Source organism: Tachypleus tridentatus, unplaced genomic scaffold (genome assembly GCF_004210375.1).
Source record: "Tachypleus tridentatus isolate NWPU-2018 unplaced genomic scaffold, ASM421037v1 Hic_cluster_1, whole genome shotgun sequence".
In the NCBI taxonomy this organism is placed as follows: Eukaryota; Metazoa; Arthropoda; class Merostomata; order Xiphosura; family Limulidae; genus Tachypleus; species Tachypleus tridentatus.
Window position 1 is genome coordinate 12,200,265 of NW_027467777.1, and position 16,549 is coordinate 12,216,813.

The following is a 16,549-nucleotide window of genomic DNA, read 5'->3' on the forward strand; positions in this document are numbered from 1 at the left end:
ACTGCACCTGGATATGAAAGCCAAAAGTAACAATGGCGGACCATCTATTTTGATAAAGCATGGCCCAATGAGGAAGGAAAACACAACCTCAGGTGAAATGCTGTGGTAAGGATTGAACATTAGAAGTATAAGTAAAGACAGTTACAAACGGTGGAGATGTATAAGAGGTTCATGAGACTCAGTGTACAAAGTTCGGACTGTAGAAGTGCAGAAACCCTTGTGCAGAGCTGAAGCCCACGATAGTGAAGAGGGTTGAACATCTTTAAGGCGGAGATCGAAAAGAAAAGACGAGCAAGGTCTTACACAGCAGCTCGTCAATGCAATGGACGGTAATTTGAAGGAATGTTGAGATCCTTTCAAGGCTAAGAGAAATGGAGAACAATAGCATGGCGCCAAGCATCAGAAAAATAAACATTTTCCTGCCAGATCCAGTTAAAGACCTCCAGTAGGACAGCAAGAGAGGCAGGAGAGAGATGGCTTAGTATCTCATATTGAATATCATCAGGTCCAACTGATGTACTGCCAGACCGATGAAGAGCAAGCTTGAGTTATACCAGTGTAAAGGGGTGATTATACTCATAGGGACGACCAGCCTAAAAGGAAAGAGGCCATTGCTCTGCCCGCGTTCTGATGGCTAAAGAGATGGGGAATGAAGCAGAAGTGCTGGATGCACGAGAAAAGCTTTCACTAAGAGTATCAGCGATGCTCTGTGCATCAACAACTTCGTGACCATTGAATAGCAAGGTCAGAAGGGGAGCAAAAGTGAAGGGGAATGGATGGAGAGATCAGTAGCAGTAAAAACTGACTAGGTGCTTGACAATAGGTATAATAACCAGTATTGAAGAAAGGTAGTAATATGAGAACATGCTCTATACGGAGTGATCCCTCTCATTAATATCAGCACCATTAAAATCATCCAGGATTAAAAGGGAAACGGCAACTGTTCAATGAGAGCATCAAGGTCTGATTGATCATAGGTCTCTCCAGGTGACAGGTAGAGAGAACAAACTGTGGTGGTACGAACCAAGGAAACACGGATTGCTACGGTCTTCAAGTGACATATACAGAAGAGCACATGCTGATCGACCAGTAGTGCCACCTTTCCATACACTCATCAATCAAACAACTTTTCATTTCTGTAAGAAGAAACTGCCGAGAAGTGACTGCATTGGCAGGTTTCAGAAACGTTTCCTGTAAGGAGAGATACACAGGCTGATAAGAATCAGTTATATTCCTAATGTCATCTATATTTAAACGGAAACCTCGACAGTTCTATTGTATAAATCTGGCCATTTTTATTTACGTGAAGAACTGGGTGGAGAACCTTTCAGTTTATGATCTCGTTGTTTTTCGTTATTACAAGGAAGTCTTTGGACCTCCGTGGATTCTACCCTAGATCGAATGGGCAGGTTTCAATCAGAAGAAGTAAAGTTCATCGACTGAAGTTGAAAATGAATAATTGTTCGAGTTCTTTGAGCCATAAAAGATCGACCCAAGCACACACCAAAAGCTGGAACTGGAGGAAGTGGACGCGAGTGGAAATATTGGTCAGTACGGAGATTGGAGCAGACATTAACTCGTCCACTCTCTTAATCACGGAGGGCAAAAGACTCTTCACATAGTTGGAGGATGACTATAATGAAAAGATCTTTCTGCACTCCCAGTGTAGCAGTGGAATGTGCAAGAACAAAAGTAAGAGGGGTGAGACCCTCTACAGTTAACACAATTAGGGGCCGTTTTGCACTCGTATGCACATTGGTTCTTGCCGCTGCAATGAGCACATGTGAAGGAACCACGACATGATGTCTTTGAGTGAACGAACTGCTGACATTGGACACATTTTAAAGGGTGTGAAATATATGGACATACCTTACAATTTAGATAATATGCCTTGATGTTGGCAGGTGGTCGTGGTGATGTAAACGTCAGAATTAGGACGTTGGTCGGCAGCATAATTCCATCTTTGTGAATGGAGATAAGTCTCACTGCAAAAAGTCCTTGGGTGGAAAAACCAGCAAGGATCTCTGATTCAGGAATGTTCTTCAAATCCCTCTCAACAATAATTCCTCGTGACGAATTTGAAGTAGCATGGAAAGCAACCTCAATGGGTATATCCCCAATGTTCTTCGAATGCAAGAGGAGTTCACTGTGTTTTGGAGTGGATGTTTCCATCAAGACTTCCCCAGAACGTAGCTTTTTGAAATACTCAGGATAGCCAGTAAGATGCAAGAGGAGTTCACTGTGTTTTGGACTGGATGTTTCCATCAAGACTTCCCCAGAACGTAACTTTTTGAAATACTCAGGATAGCCAGTGAGATGCAAGAGGAGTTCACTGTGTTTTGGACTGGATGTTTCCATCAAGACTTCCCCAGAACGCAACTTTTTGAAATACTCAGGATAGCCAGTGAGATGCAAGAGGAGTTCACTGTGTTTTGGACTGGATGTTTCCATCAAGACTTCCCCAGAACGTAGCTTTTTGAAATACTCAGGATAGCCAGTAAGATGCAAGAGTAGTTCACTGTGTTTTGGACTGGATGTTTCCATCAATACTTCCCCAGAACGTAGCTTTTTGAAATACTCAGGATAGCCAGTAAGATGCAAGAGTAGTTCACTGTGTTTTGGACTGGATGTTTTCATCAATACTTCCCCAGAACGTAGCTTTTTGAAATACTCAGGATAGCCAGTAAGTCCCTCTAGCACCTTCTAAATAAGAGAGACATTTGCACTAATATTTGTCTGATAAAGAATGTAATATCATAAAATGAAGTACAGTTGTTAAAGAAGTTAAAGATTGGTGTTTACAATCTTCAAGACGTAGTTGTTTACCTATGATCTGTTTTTACACAATTTCATTTTTATTTTGGGTTGGGTGATCCATAATAAAGAAAGAAATTTCAGTGCCAACTGACCCCACTCACCATGGAGCCCTGCGAGGGCTCTCACTGCAATACTAAACAGGGACACTGTAGCAGCGCCAGGGTTTCCTGAGCACTGTACCCAAACATTAGATCAGACTCAATATCCACAACACCCCTTGAGAACGTTAAACACTGGTACTCGGTTGACCTAGTTCAAGTGGACCAGTCGATTGATCTTGGGGGTCACCCTAAATACGCACGTGTACAGGAACGCAAGGTCAAAGTGGTGTGTTAGGGTTGAACCCCTCAAACACCAGGATCCTCTCTTCTCCTTCACGGGTCGCCACGTACGACAAACACGTGGGTGGATGTTTAGATCCTAGAGGAGTTAAACTGAAAGTGCAGAACCTTTTCTGGGAGGTACCCTCACTGTGCACAGGAATTCAAAGCGAGGGGGGTTGAAACGTATATTGGAAAATTCATCGTCCTTGCATGCGTTATATGAGTTATGGAAAACCTGCAAAGAGGATGATGTAATTTGGACATGACATTTTTGCTATGGAAAACCTTTACAGCGCCAGCTATTTGGTAAGACTTTTGTCAAGTTCTAGGTTCGTTGATTGTTATATACTATGGTGGTCAGTAAAGATAATTTTGATTAATATTTATGTTTAATTGTAATTTATATATTTAAATAACCATTTCATAATTACTAATGTATTTCTATAATTATATCTGTTTAATCAACACCACGCTTTTAACAAGGTTATTTTAGATACACATAAAGTTTTCAAACCATCATTTCTTTTAATGGCATAACAACAAACAGACATCAAACATGAAAAGACGTGACATAGTTTTATGATTAGGGCACTGAACTCGCCCAAATATTGACAGTGGATAGTATTAAAAAGTTGCTTCACCGTATTCGATTATTACTAAAATGATTAGTGTAAACAGTGCAAATAACTTTCGGGTATCTTTGTGTGAAATAAAAGTAACAAAAAGAAGAAGTCAACACAACAAAAATTTTGTTCCTCTATCAACCTGTATCCATCAGTTGAAAATTTTAATTATGTAGTTTCAAATAAAACCAACTTAGAAACAAAATTTAAGATAGCTGGTGATATTAGAATTTATTGGAATTATGACCAAAAGTATTGACAATAACAAACCTAATTCCAAAACCAACACATTTCAATTATTATAATTAAGATTCTCTTTATAATACTGAACTTTCCATCTATTAAATTAGTTTCATTTGATTTTATTCGGCGTTATTTTATTTTTTAAATTAAGCACAACGCTACTCAGTGGTCTATCTGTACTCTGCCCACCACTGGTGTGAAAACTTGGTTTCCAGCGTTATAAGTCCGAAGAAATACCGCTGTGCAACTGGAAGGCCATTATACATTAAATTTTCTGAATTACAAAGGTAGTCTGTTTAAATCAGAGTAAACAAACCTTCAATTATTTCAAAAAAGAATCACTTGTTTCACTGAAGTATCACAGTGAACAGTCATCCAGCTATTTTATTAAAGAATCACAGCGAACAGCCATCCAGTTATTTTATTAAAGAATCACAGTGAACAGTCATCCAATTATTTTACTAAAGAATCACAGTGAACAGTCATTCAGTTATTTTACTAAAGAATCACAGTGAACAGTCATCCAGTTATTTTATTAAAGAATCACAGTGAACAGTCATCCAGTTATTTTACTAAAGAATCACAGTGAACAGTCATCCAGTTATTTTACTAAAGAATCACAGTGAACAGTCATCCAGTTCTTTTATTAAAGAATCACAGTGAACAGTCATCCAGTTCTTTTATTAAAGAATCACAGTGAACAGTCATCCAGTTATTTTATTAAAGAATCACAGTGAACAGTCATCCAGTTATTTTATTAAAGAATCACAATGAACAGTCATCCAGTTATTTTATTAAATAATCACAGTGAACAGTCATCCAGTTATTTTATTAAAGAATCACAGTGAACAGTCATCCAGTTATTTTATTAAAGAATCACAGTGGACAGTCATCCAGTTATTTTATTAAAGAATCACAGTGAACAGTCATCCAGTTATTTTACTAAAGAATCACAGTGGACAATCCCTCAGTAACCTAACTAAAGAATCACTGTTACATAGTTGTTTAAAATATATTTGAGGCCGATAGGTATGAAGGCAAAGGCCTAGATGCTGGATAAGTCGACAATTAATAAAACATTCCAAACCAAACGGGCCTTATGAGGGCCTAGCAGGGATCAATAAACTCAAGTGCCACGGCTGTTATCTGTGGGTTTAATGCTTAAATAATTTTGCTGTAGGTGGGTTCGGAATTACCCCGAGAAAACTCATTTTCACTAGCTGTGATGGTAATCACTCTAAAAATATATTTGGTTGATATATACCTTCAACCTTTCAAAATATGTATGCATGTTTCTCTACAACATTTACACGATGAACTTTGTTTAAATTAGTATAATTTCTGAGTTGTATCTATAATAATAACAGAGCATGCCTCTGAGTCAGTTTGACAAGCATAACTTCAAGAGGAATGAACCTAGAAACTTGGGGTTTTGCACAAATACTAAGTGGATCTTAGTGCATCTGGGTGTTATTACTTATCAATGTGCGTGTGCATGCATATATTTTTATGAGGCAAACAAGCAAAAAAAAAAGTAAAGAAAAGAGGTTCCTTATATAACAATAACTTCTAATATTTCGAAAAGCCAGTGATTTTTGTTACAATGCGTTTTAACGACTTTCATATAATGTTGTTTAGCATTAAAAGTATAGGCTAATATTGTTGTTAAGAGACTATGTAATGAAAGTATAAAATTAAGTATATAAATTACAAAATTGAAAAATCAAATTCGTTGTTTTCTAATTAAAGGTTTTGTTAATTAGAGAGATTTGTTTTTATTATTTAAGTGTTAAATCGAAGGACAAGTCAGTTGGAAGGTTATCTGTATATACTTCTCGTAAGGGTCCAACAAAGTATATAGGTCAAACTTTTATGTTAGAATGGGTTCAGAGAACACATACTGACATCGTCATTTAGAATAAATAAAGATATGATACGTGTTCTTTTTTCAGACTTGAAAAATACAGAGCTATTGCCAAAACTCCACTTGCGACATCTACCGTGTTAGTCACTACTCCTAAAATTTCAGTTTTGTTTGATAAATCTTGTTACTTCTACCGTTCTACTCGCGAAACAAAGTTCGTCCACATAAGAAGTATCTGTTATTGTTAGAACAATATTACAGTAGTCATGAAACATAAAGGTAGTATCTCTAAATATATTGGTTATTGTTAAAACAATATCACAGTAGTCGAGAAAGATAAAGCTAGTAACCCTTAAAAATATCTGTTATTGTTAAAACAATATCACAGTAGTCGAGAAAGATAAAGCTAGTAACCCTTAAAAATATCTATTATTGTTAAAACAATATCACAGTAGTCGAGAAAGATAAAGCTAGTAACCCTTAAAAATATCTATTATTGTTAAAACAATATCACAGTAGTCGAGAAAGATAAAGCTAGTAACCCTTAAAAATATCTGTTATTGTTAAAACAATATCACAGTAGTCGAGAAAGATAAAGCTAGTAACCCTTAAAATATCTATTATTGTTAAAACAATATCACAGTAGTCGAGAAAGATAAAGCTAGTAACCCTTAAAATATCTATTATTGTTAAAACAATATCACAGTAGTCGAGAAAGATAAAGCTAGTAACCCTTAAAAAATATCTATTATTGTTAAAACAATATCACAGTAGTCGAGAAAGATAAAGCTAGTAACCCTTAAAATATCTGTTATTGTTAAAACAATATCACAGTAATCTAGTAACCCTTAAAATATCTATTATTGTTAAAACAATATCACAGTAGTCGAGAAAGATAAAGCTAGTAACCCTTAAAATATCTATTATTGTTAAAACAATATCACAGTAGTCGAGAAAGATAAAGCTAGTAACCCTTAAAAATATCTGTTATTGTTGGAACGTCTCTCTCGAAATCTACGGCGTGAATCATGAATTGGTTTTCTTGTACATCCATAAATAAGTATTTTTTCCCTGGATGGTACAGGAGTAATTTTATGAACTTAAGTGCTAAAAATACTCGGTTTGATTTTTGTCTCTTATGAATAGAGCGCAGATAGTCAATTGCGTAGATTTGCGTTCAATCAACAAGAATAATAAAAACGAATTGTTAAAACGTGAAACAAAATTATATATCTAAAACATTAGTTATTATTTTACGTTGTTAAACTATACTTGATGTTATACAATCCAAGGAAAACGGAATTGAAAATAATTCTCGTAATCATCAACTAGTTGAATAACCAGGGTTTATAGGAGTTAGGTGCGTCTGCAGATGGGGATAGTTTCCCTGAATTCGCAGTAGAATGTTAATGGTGTAAAACGGACGCCCCAAGTTCAGTTTACTCTAATCTTTCACAGATTTGTTGATACTACAGAAGAATTAGATTAGGAAAGCTACCAATAGAAAATCTAATAGCAATTTTTTTTAGATGTTAATTGATTACAGCTGGCGGTATGTCCTTGTCAAGATTCTGGTCTCGCCCTAACTTTTGGCCCTTTAATTGAATATTAGAATCCGTGCATTCCACAAGTAGGAATGTAGAAAGTTTAGTGTGATGCTAAGGGTTCCATATTAAAAACTATTTCCCATGACCGCCCACCAAGAGTGGAAATGCAGAGAATCTTGATGTTCTAATTACTGCAGCTTCTGCACGGAAGACTGTTTGCTTTACTAATTTGAATTACATGAAAACTGAACACGTTAACAAGGACAAATAGCTTGCTGCATAGCTCACGCTTTTAGCGTAGTGTCAGTTTCCTTCGTCTAGGGAAGATGGGGTATAGAACTGTGAATAGAGTATTATAGAAAAGTGGACAATGTGTTAATACAGTGACCTTGTGTTGGACAGTGTGTCATCTTAACACAACATCTGTTGGATGATGGATATAGAACTGTGAATAGAGTATTATAGAAAAGTGGACAATGTGTTAATACAGTGACCTTGTGTTGGACAGTGTGCCATCTTAACACAACATCTGTTGGATGGTGGATATAGAACTGTGAACAGGGTATTATGGAAAAGTGGACAATGTGTTAATACAGTGACCTTGTGTTGGACAGTGTGTCATCTTAACACAACATCTGTTGGATGGTGGATATAGAACTGTGAATAGAGTATTATAGAAAAGTGGACAATGTGTTAATACAGTGACCTTGTGTTGGACAGTGTGTCATCTTAACACAACATCTGTTGGATGGTGGGTATAGAACTGTGAATAGAGTATTATAGAAAAGTGGACAATGTGTTAATACAGTGACCTTGTGTTGGACAGTGTTTCATCTTAACACAACATCTGTTGGATGGTGGATATAGAACTGAGAATAGGGTATTATGGAAAAGTAGACAATGTGTTAATACAGCGACCTTGTGTTGGACAGTGTGTCATCTTAACACATCTGTTGGATGGTGGATATAGAACTGAGAATAGGGTATTATGGAAAAGTGGACAATGTGTTAATACAGTGACCTTGTGTTGGACAGTGTGTCATCTTAACACATCTGTTGGATGGTGGATATAGAACTGTGAATAGAGTATTATAGAAAAGTGGACAATGTGTTAATACAGTGACCTTGTGTTGGACAGTGTGTCATCTTAACACAACATCTGTTGGATGGTGGATATAGAACTGTGAATAGAGTATTATGGAAAAGTGGACAATGTGTTAATACAGTGACATTGTGTTGGACAGTGTGTCATCTTAACACAACATCTGTTGGATGGTGGATATAGAACTGTGAATAGGGTATTATGGAAAAGCTTATCTCAGCTATATAATTTATTCGTCGTATTACGATATAGATACCAGCTATTGTGTTACTACAATGATCGATCTATTGAACAAAGTGATATTAAAATATAGCATCTGCGGGAAAATATAATGTTGCTCTCAGTGTCTTATTACAGTAAAGTGCCTGCTACTCAGAGTACTGCAACTCAGTGTACCACAACAATAGTGTCTACTGGACATAGTATTACAATAGTAAAGTGAATACTGGACAGAGAGTTATTGTTATATCACAGGAAAAGCCCTGCCACACAGTGTATTACGACAATAAAACGTCTACTGGACGGTTTATTGCAACAGAAAAATGTCTACTGGACAGAGTATTATTGTTTGCTTGAATAGAATGTATGATAATATTAATTGATATGTAAAGAAGAATCAGGTAACGTGCTAAATAAACAATAATCAGATGAGCAGATCCACAAAGTACAAGTGAGATGAGGTGATATATTCAGGTACATGTGAGTAATTCCTGTAAATATCTGAAGTGTGTATTAACCTGTTTAGTTACTATAAGTATATGTAGAGTGTATTATTAACCTGTGTAGTTACTATAAGTATATGTAGAGTGTATTTTTAACATGTTTAGTTACTATAAGTATATGTAGAGTGTATTATTAACCTGTGTAGTTACTATAAGTATATGTAGAGTGTATTTTTTAACATGTTTAGTTACTATAAGTATATGTAGAGTGTATTATTAACCTGTGTAGTTACTATAAGTATATGTAGAGTATATTATTAACCTGTTTAGTTACTATAAGTATCTGTGGGTGTATTATTAACCTGTGTAGTTACTATATAAGTATATGTAGAGTGTATTAACCTGTGTAGTTACTATAAGTATCAGTGGAGTGTATTATTAACCTATGTAGTTACTATAAGTATCTGTGGAGTGTATTATTTATCTGTGTAGTAAATATAAGTATCTGTGGAGTGTATTATTAACCTGTGTAGTTACTATAAGTATATGTAGAGTGTATTAACCTGTGTAGTTACTATAAGTATCTGTGGAGTGTATTATTAACCTGTTTAGTTACTATAAGTATATGTCGAGTGTATTATTAACCTGTTTAGTTACTATAAGTATCTGTGGGTGTACTAACCTGTGTGGTTACTATAAGTATCTGTGGAGTGTATTATTAACCTGTTTAGTTACTAAAGTGTTTGTAAAGTGTGTTTATTAACCTGTGTATTTACTCTAAGTGTTTGTAGGTGTGTGTGTTATTAACCTGTGTATTTACTGTAAGTATTTGTGGAATTTATTAACCTGTGTGGTTACTATAAGTATCTGTCAAGGGGTATTATTAACCTGTGTAGTTACTATAAGTATCTGTGAAGTGTATTATTAACCTGTGTAGTTACTTTAAGTATATGTAGAGTGTATTAACCTGTGTAGTTACTATGGGGAAGTATAATGTGGAGTGTGTATTAACCTGTGTAGTTACTATATAAGTATCTGTTAGATTGTATTATTAATTTGTGTAGTTACTATAAGTATATGTGGGTGTATTAACCTGTTTAGTTACTATAAGTATGTATGTAAAGTGTATTATTAACCTGTGTAGTTACTATAAGTATCTATGGAGTGTATTATTAACCTGTGTAGTTACTATACGTATCTGTGGAGTGTATTATTAACCTGTGTAGTTACTATAAGTATCTGTGGGTGTATTAACCTGTGTAGTTACTATAAGTATCTGTGGAGTGTATTATTAATTTTTGTGTAGTTACTATAAGTATCTGTGGAGTGTATTAACCTGTTTACTTACTATAAGTGTCAGTGGGTGTATTATTAAACTAATTAGTTACTATAAGTATCTGTAAGGTGTATTATTTATCTGTGTAGTTACTATAAGTATCTGTGGGTGTATTATTAACCTGTGTAGTTACTATATAAGTATATGTAGAGTGTATTAACCTGTGTAGTTACTATAAGTATCTGTGGAGTGCATTATTAACCTGTTTAGTTACTAAAGTGTTTGTAAGGTGTGTTATTAACCTGTGTATTTACTCTAAGTGTTTGTAAAGTGTGTTTATTAACCTGTGTATTTAATGTAAGTATTTGTGGAATTTATTAAACTGTGTAGTTACTATAAGTATCTGTGGGTGTATTATTAACCTGTGTAGTTACTATAAGTATATGTAGAGTGTATTAACCTGTTTAGTTACTATAAGTATCTGTGGAGTGTATTATTAACCTGTTTAGCTACTATAAGTATCTGCGGGTGTATTATTAACCTGTGTAGTTACTCTAAGAATTACCTTTGTAGAGTATGTATTAACCTGTGTAGTTACTGTAAGTATCTGTGGAGTGTATTATTAATCTGTGTAGTTACTATAAGTATATGTAAAGTGTATTATTTACCACTGTAGTTACTATAAGTATCTGTGGAGTGTATTATTAACCTGTGTAGTTACCATACGTATCTGTGGAGTGTATTATTAACCTGTGTAGTTACTATAAGTATCTGTGGAGTGTATTATTAACCTGTTTAGGTTACTATAAGTATATGTCGAGGTGTATTGGCCTGTGTATTTGCTCTAAGTATATGTAGGTGTATTAACCTGTGTAGTTACTATAAGTATTTGTAGAGTGTATTATTTACCTCATTTAGTTACTATAAGTATATAGTAGAGTGTATTATTATCCTGTGTAGTTACTATAAGTATATGTAGAGTGTATTTTTAACACGTTTAGTTACTATAAATATATGTAGAGTGTATTATTAACCTGTGTAGTTACTATAAGTATCTGTCAAGTGTATTATTAACCTGTGTAGTTACTATAAGTATCTGTGGAGTGTATTATTATTACCTGTATAGTTACTATAAGCACCTGTGATGTATTTAACCTAGTTACTATAAGTATATGTAGAGTGTATTATTAACCTGTATTAGTTACTATAAGTATATGTAGAGTGTTTATTACTGTGTAGTTACTATAAGTAAAGTGTGTTATTAACCCTGTTACTACCGCAAGTGTATTGTAGAGGTGTCGTTATCCGAGTATACCAGCTGTTGCCGTAGTTATTAACCGTATTATGCATAAGTAGTTTCAGGAAGTGTATTATTAACTTGTTGAGTTTACTATAAGTAGTATGTGAGTGGCTATTAACCGCAAGTTACTCTTACTATATAGTATCTGTCGAGTGTATTAATTAACCTGTGTAGTTACTATAAGTATATGTAGAGTGTATTATTAACCTGTATAGTTACTATAAGTATATGTAGAGTGTATAAATCTGTGTAGTTACTATAAGTATCTGTGGAGTATATTATTAACCTGTTTAGTTACTAAAGTGTTTGTAAAAGTGTGTTATTAACCTGTGTATTTTACTGTAAGTGTTTGTAAAGTGTGTTTATTAACCTGTGTATTTATACTGTAAGTGTTTTGTTAAGTGTGTTATTAACCTGTGTATTAAGGTATAAGTGTTTTGTAAAGTGTATTATTAACTTGTATTTGGGTTACTATAAGTATATGTAGAGTGTATTATTAACCTGTGTAGTTACTACTTAAGTATCTGTCAAGTGTATTATTAACCTATTGTGGTTACTATAAGTATCTGTGAAGTGTATTATTAACCTGTGTAGTTACTATTAGTATATGTAAGAGTGTATTAACCTGTGTAGTTACTATAAGTATCTGTGCCAGTGTTAATATTATTGACTATAGTAACCTGTGTATTACTATAAGTATCTGTATTCCAGTATGTATTATTCAACCTGTGTGTAAGTTACTATAAGTATCTGTTGAGAGTGTGATTAACCTGTGTGAATAGTTACTATAAGTGTATGTAGAGTGTATTGTTAACATATTGTAGTTACTATTAAGTATCTGTGGGTGTATTATTAACCTGTGTAGTTACTATAGTAAATTGCTTAGCAGTAGTGGTGTATTAACCTGTTTAGTTACTATAAGTAAGTATCTGTGGGTGTATTATTAACCTGTTTGGTTACTATATAAATATCTGTAGGTGTATTAGCCTGTGTAGTTACTATAAGTATCTGTAAGAGTGTATTATTAACACCTGTTTACTATAAGTATTATGTAGAGTGTATTATTAACCTGTTAGTTACTATAAGAGTATTCTGTGGAGTGTATTATTAACCTGTGTAGTTACTATAAGTATCTGTAGAGGTGTATTATTAGCCTATTTGGGGTACTATAAGTATATGTAGAGGTGTATTATTAACCTGTGTAGTTACTATAAGCCTATATGTAGAGTGTATTATTAACCTGTGCTTAGTTACTATGGTATATGTAAAGTATATTATTGCCTGTTTAGGGTGTATTATTAACCTGTGTAGTTACTATAAGTATATGTAGGGTGTATTAACCTGTTTAGTTACTATAGTATCTGTCGAGTGTATTATTAACCTGTTTAGTTACTATAAAGTATATGTGGATTATGTATTAACCTGTGTAGTTACTATAAGTATCTGAAGGTGTATTATTAACCTGTGTATTTACTGTAAGTGTTTGTTATGTGTGTTATTAACCTGTGTATTAAGGAGTATAAGTGTTTGTAAAGTGTATTTATTAACTTGTTTAGTTACTATAAGTATATGTAGAGTGTATTATTAACCGTGTAGTTACTATAAGTATCTGTCCAGGTGTATTATTAACCTGTGTAGTTACTATAAGTATCTGTGAAGTGTATTATAACCTGTGTAGTTACTTTAAGTATGGCAGGTGTATTAACCTGTGTAGTTAGTATAAGTATCTGTGGGTGTATTATTAACTTTATTGTGGTTACTATACGTATCTGTGGAGTGTATTATTAACCTGTGTAGTTACTATAAGTATCTGTTGAGTGTATTAACCTGTGTAGTTACTATAGAGGTAGAGTGTATTAACCTGTGTAGTTACTATAAGTATCTGTGGAGTGTACTATTAACCTGTGTAGTTACTATAAGTATATATGTAGAGTGTATTATTAACCTGTGTAGTTACTATAAGTATATGTAGAGTGTATTATTAACCTGTAGTTACTATAAGTATATGTAAAAGTATATTATTAACCTGTTTAGTTACTATAAGTATCTGTGGGTGTATTATTAACCTATTTGGTTACTATAACTATATGTAGGGTGTATTATTAACCTGTTTAGTTACTATAAGTATCTGTGGAGTGTATTAACCTGTGTAGTTACTATAAGTATCTGTGGGTGTATTATTAACCTGTTTAGTTACTATAAGTTTATATGTCGAGGTGTATTATTAACCTGTTTAGTTACTATAAGTATTGTCTGTGGGTGTACTAACCTGTGTAGTTATTATATAGTATCTGTGGGTGTATTATTAACCTATGGTTAATATAAATTTATATGTAAGAGTGTATTAATCTGTGTAGTTACTATAAGTATCTGTAAGGTATATTATTAACCTGTTTAGTTACTAAAGTGTTTGTAAAGTGTGTTATTAACCTACGTATTTACTGTAAGTGTTTGTAAAGTGTGTTAATAACTAGTGTATTACTGTAAGTGTTTGTTAAGTGTATTATTAACCTGTGTTAAGTATAAGTGTGTGTAAGTGTATTATTAACTTGTTTGGTTACTATAAGTATATGTAGGGAGTGTGTGTGCCTAGTAGCCTGTTACTATAAGTATCTGTGGGGGTGTATTATTAACCAGGTATAGTTACTATAAGTATCTGTAAATGTATTATTAACCTGTGTAGTTACTTTAAGGTATATGTGACTGTATTAACCTGTTTGGACACCATAAGGTATATGTAGAGTGTATTAACCTGTGTAGTTACTATAAGTATCTGTGGGTGTATTATTAATTTATTGTGGTTACTATAAGTATATGTGGAGTGTATTAACCTGTTTGGTTACTATAAGTATATGTAGGTGTATTATTAACCTATGTTACTAAAGTATCTGTGGAGTGTATTATTAACCTGTGTGGTTACTATACGTATCTGTGGGTGTATTATTAACCTGTGTAGTTACTATAAGTATCTTTGGAGTGTACTAACCTGTGGTTACTATATGTATCTGTGGGTGTATTAACCTGTGTAGTTACTATATAGTATCTGTGGGTGTATTATTAATTTGTGTAGTTACTATAAGTATCTGTGAGTGTATTAACCTTTACTATAAGTATCGAGGTAGAGTGTATTATTAACCTATGTAGTTACTATAAGTATCTGTGGAGTGTATTATCTCTGTGGTTTACTATAAGTATCTGTGGAGTGTATTATTAACCTGTGTAGTTACTATAGTATATGTAGGTGTATTAACCTGTGTAGTTACTATAAATATCTGTGGGTGTATTATTAACCTGTTTGGTTACTATAAGAGTATATGTCGAGTGTATTAACCTGTTTAGTTACTATAGGAGTATCTGTGGGTGTACTAACCTGTGTAGTTACTATAGAAGTATCTGTGGAGTGTATTATTAACGTGTTTAGTTACTAAAGTGTTTGTAAAGTGTGTTATTAGCACCTGTTATTTACCTGTGTGTTTTATAGGGTGTGTTTATTAACCTGTATTTACTGTGAAGTGTTTGTGGAATTTATTAACCTGTGTAGTTACTATAAGTATCTGTCAAGGGTATTATTAACCTGTGTAGTTAATATAAGTATCTGTGGAGTGTATTATTAACCTGTGTTACTTTAAGTATGTAGAGTGTATTATTAACCTGTGTAGTTACTATAAGTATGTGTAGAGTGTATTAACCTGTGTAGTTACTATAGTATTGTCTGTGGGTGTATTATTAATTTATTGTAGTTACTATAGAGGTATATGTGGAGTGTATTATTAACCTGTTTGGTTACTATAGGTATATGTAAAGGAGTGTATTTATTATACTGTGTAGTTGGTATAAGTATCTGTGGAGTGTATTATTAACCTGTGTAGTTACTATATATTGTCCTGTGGGTGTATTATTAACCTGTGTAGTTACTATAAGTATCTGTGGAGTGTATTACCTGTGTGGATTTTTACTATAGTATCTGTGGGGTGTATTATAGCCTGTGTAGGTACTATAAGTATCTGTAGGTGTATTATTAATTTGTGTAGTTACTATAAGTATCTGTGGAGTGTATTAACCTGTTTAGTTACTATAAGTATCTGTGGGTGTATTATTAAACTAATTAGTTACTATATAAGTATCTGTGGTGTATTATTTATCTGTGTGGAGTTACTATAAGTATGTATCTGTGGAGTGTATTAACCTGTGTAGTTACTATAAATATTGTATGCAGAGTGTATTAACCTGTGTAGTTACTATAAGTATCTGTGGAATGTATTATTAACCTGTGTAGTTACTATAAGTATATGTAAGGTGTATTAACCTGTTTTAGTTACTATAAGTATCTGTGGGTGTATTATTAACCTGTGTAGTTACTATAAGTATCTGTTGAGGTGTATTATTAACCTGTGTAGTTTACAAGTAGTAGCTGTAGAGTGTATTATTAACCTGTGTAGTTACTATAAGTATCTGTGGGTGGTACCTTGACCTGTGTAGTTACTATAAGGTGTTTGTAAAGGTGTGTTATTAACCTGTATTTACTATAAGTGTTTGTAAAGTGTGTTATTAACCTGTGTAGTTTAAGGTATTTGTGGAATTATTAAACTGTGTAGTTACTATAAGTATCTGTGGAGTGTATTATTAACCTGTTTGGATACTATAAGTATATGTAGAGTGTATTAACAGTTACTATAAGTATCTGTGGAGTGTATTATTAACCTGTTTAGTTACTATAAGTATCTGTGGGTGTATTATTAACCTGTTTAGTTACTATAAGTGTATATGTAGAGTGTATTAACCTGTGTAGTTT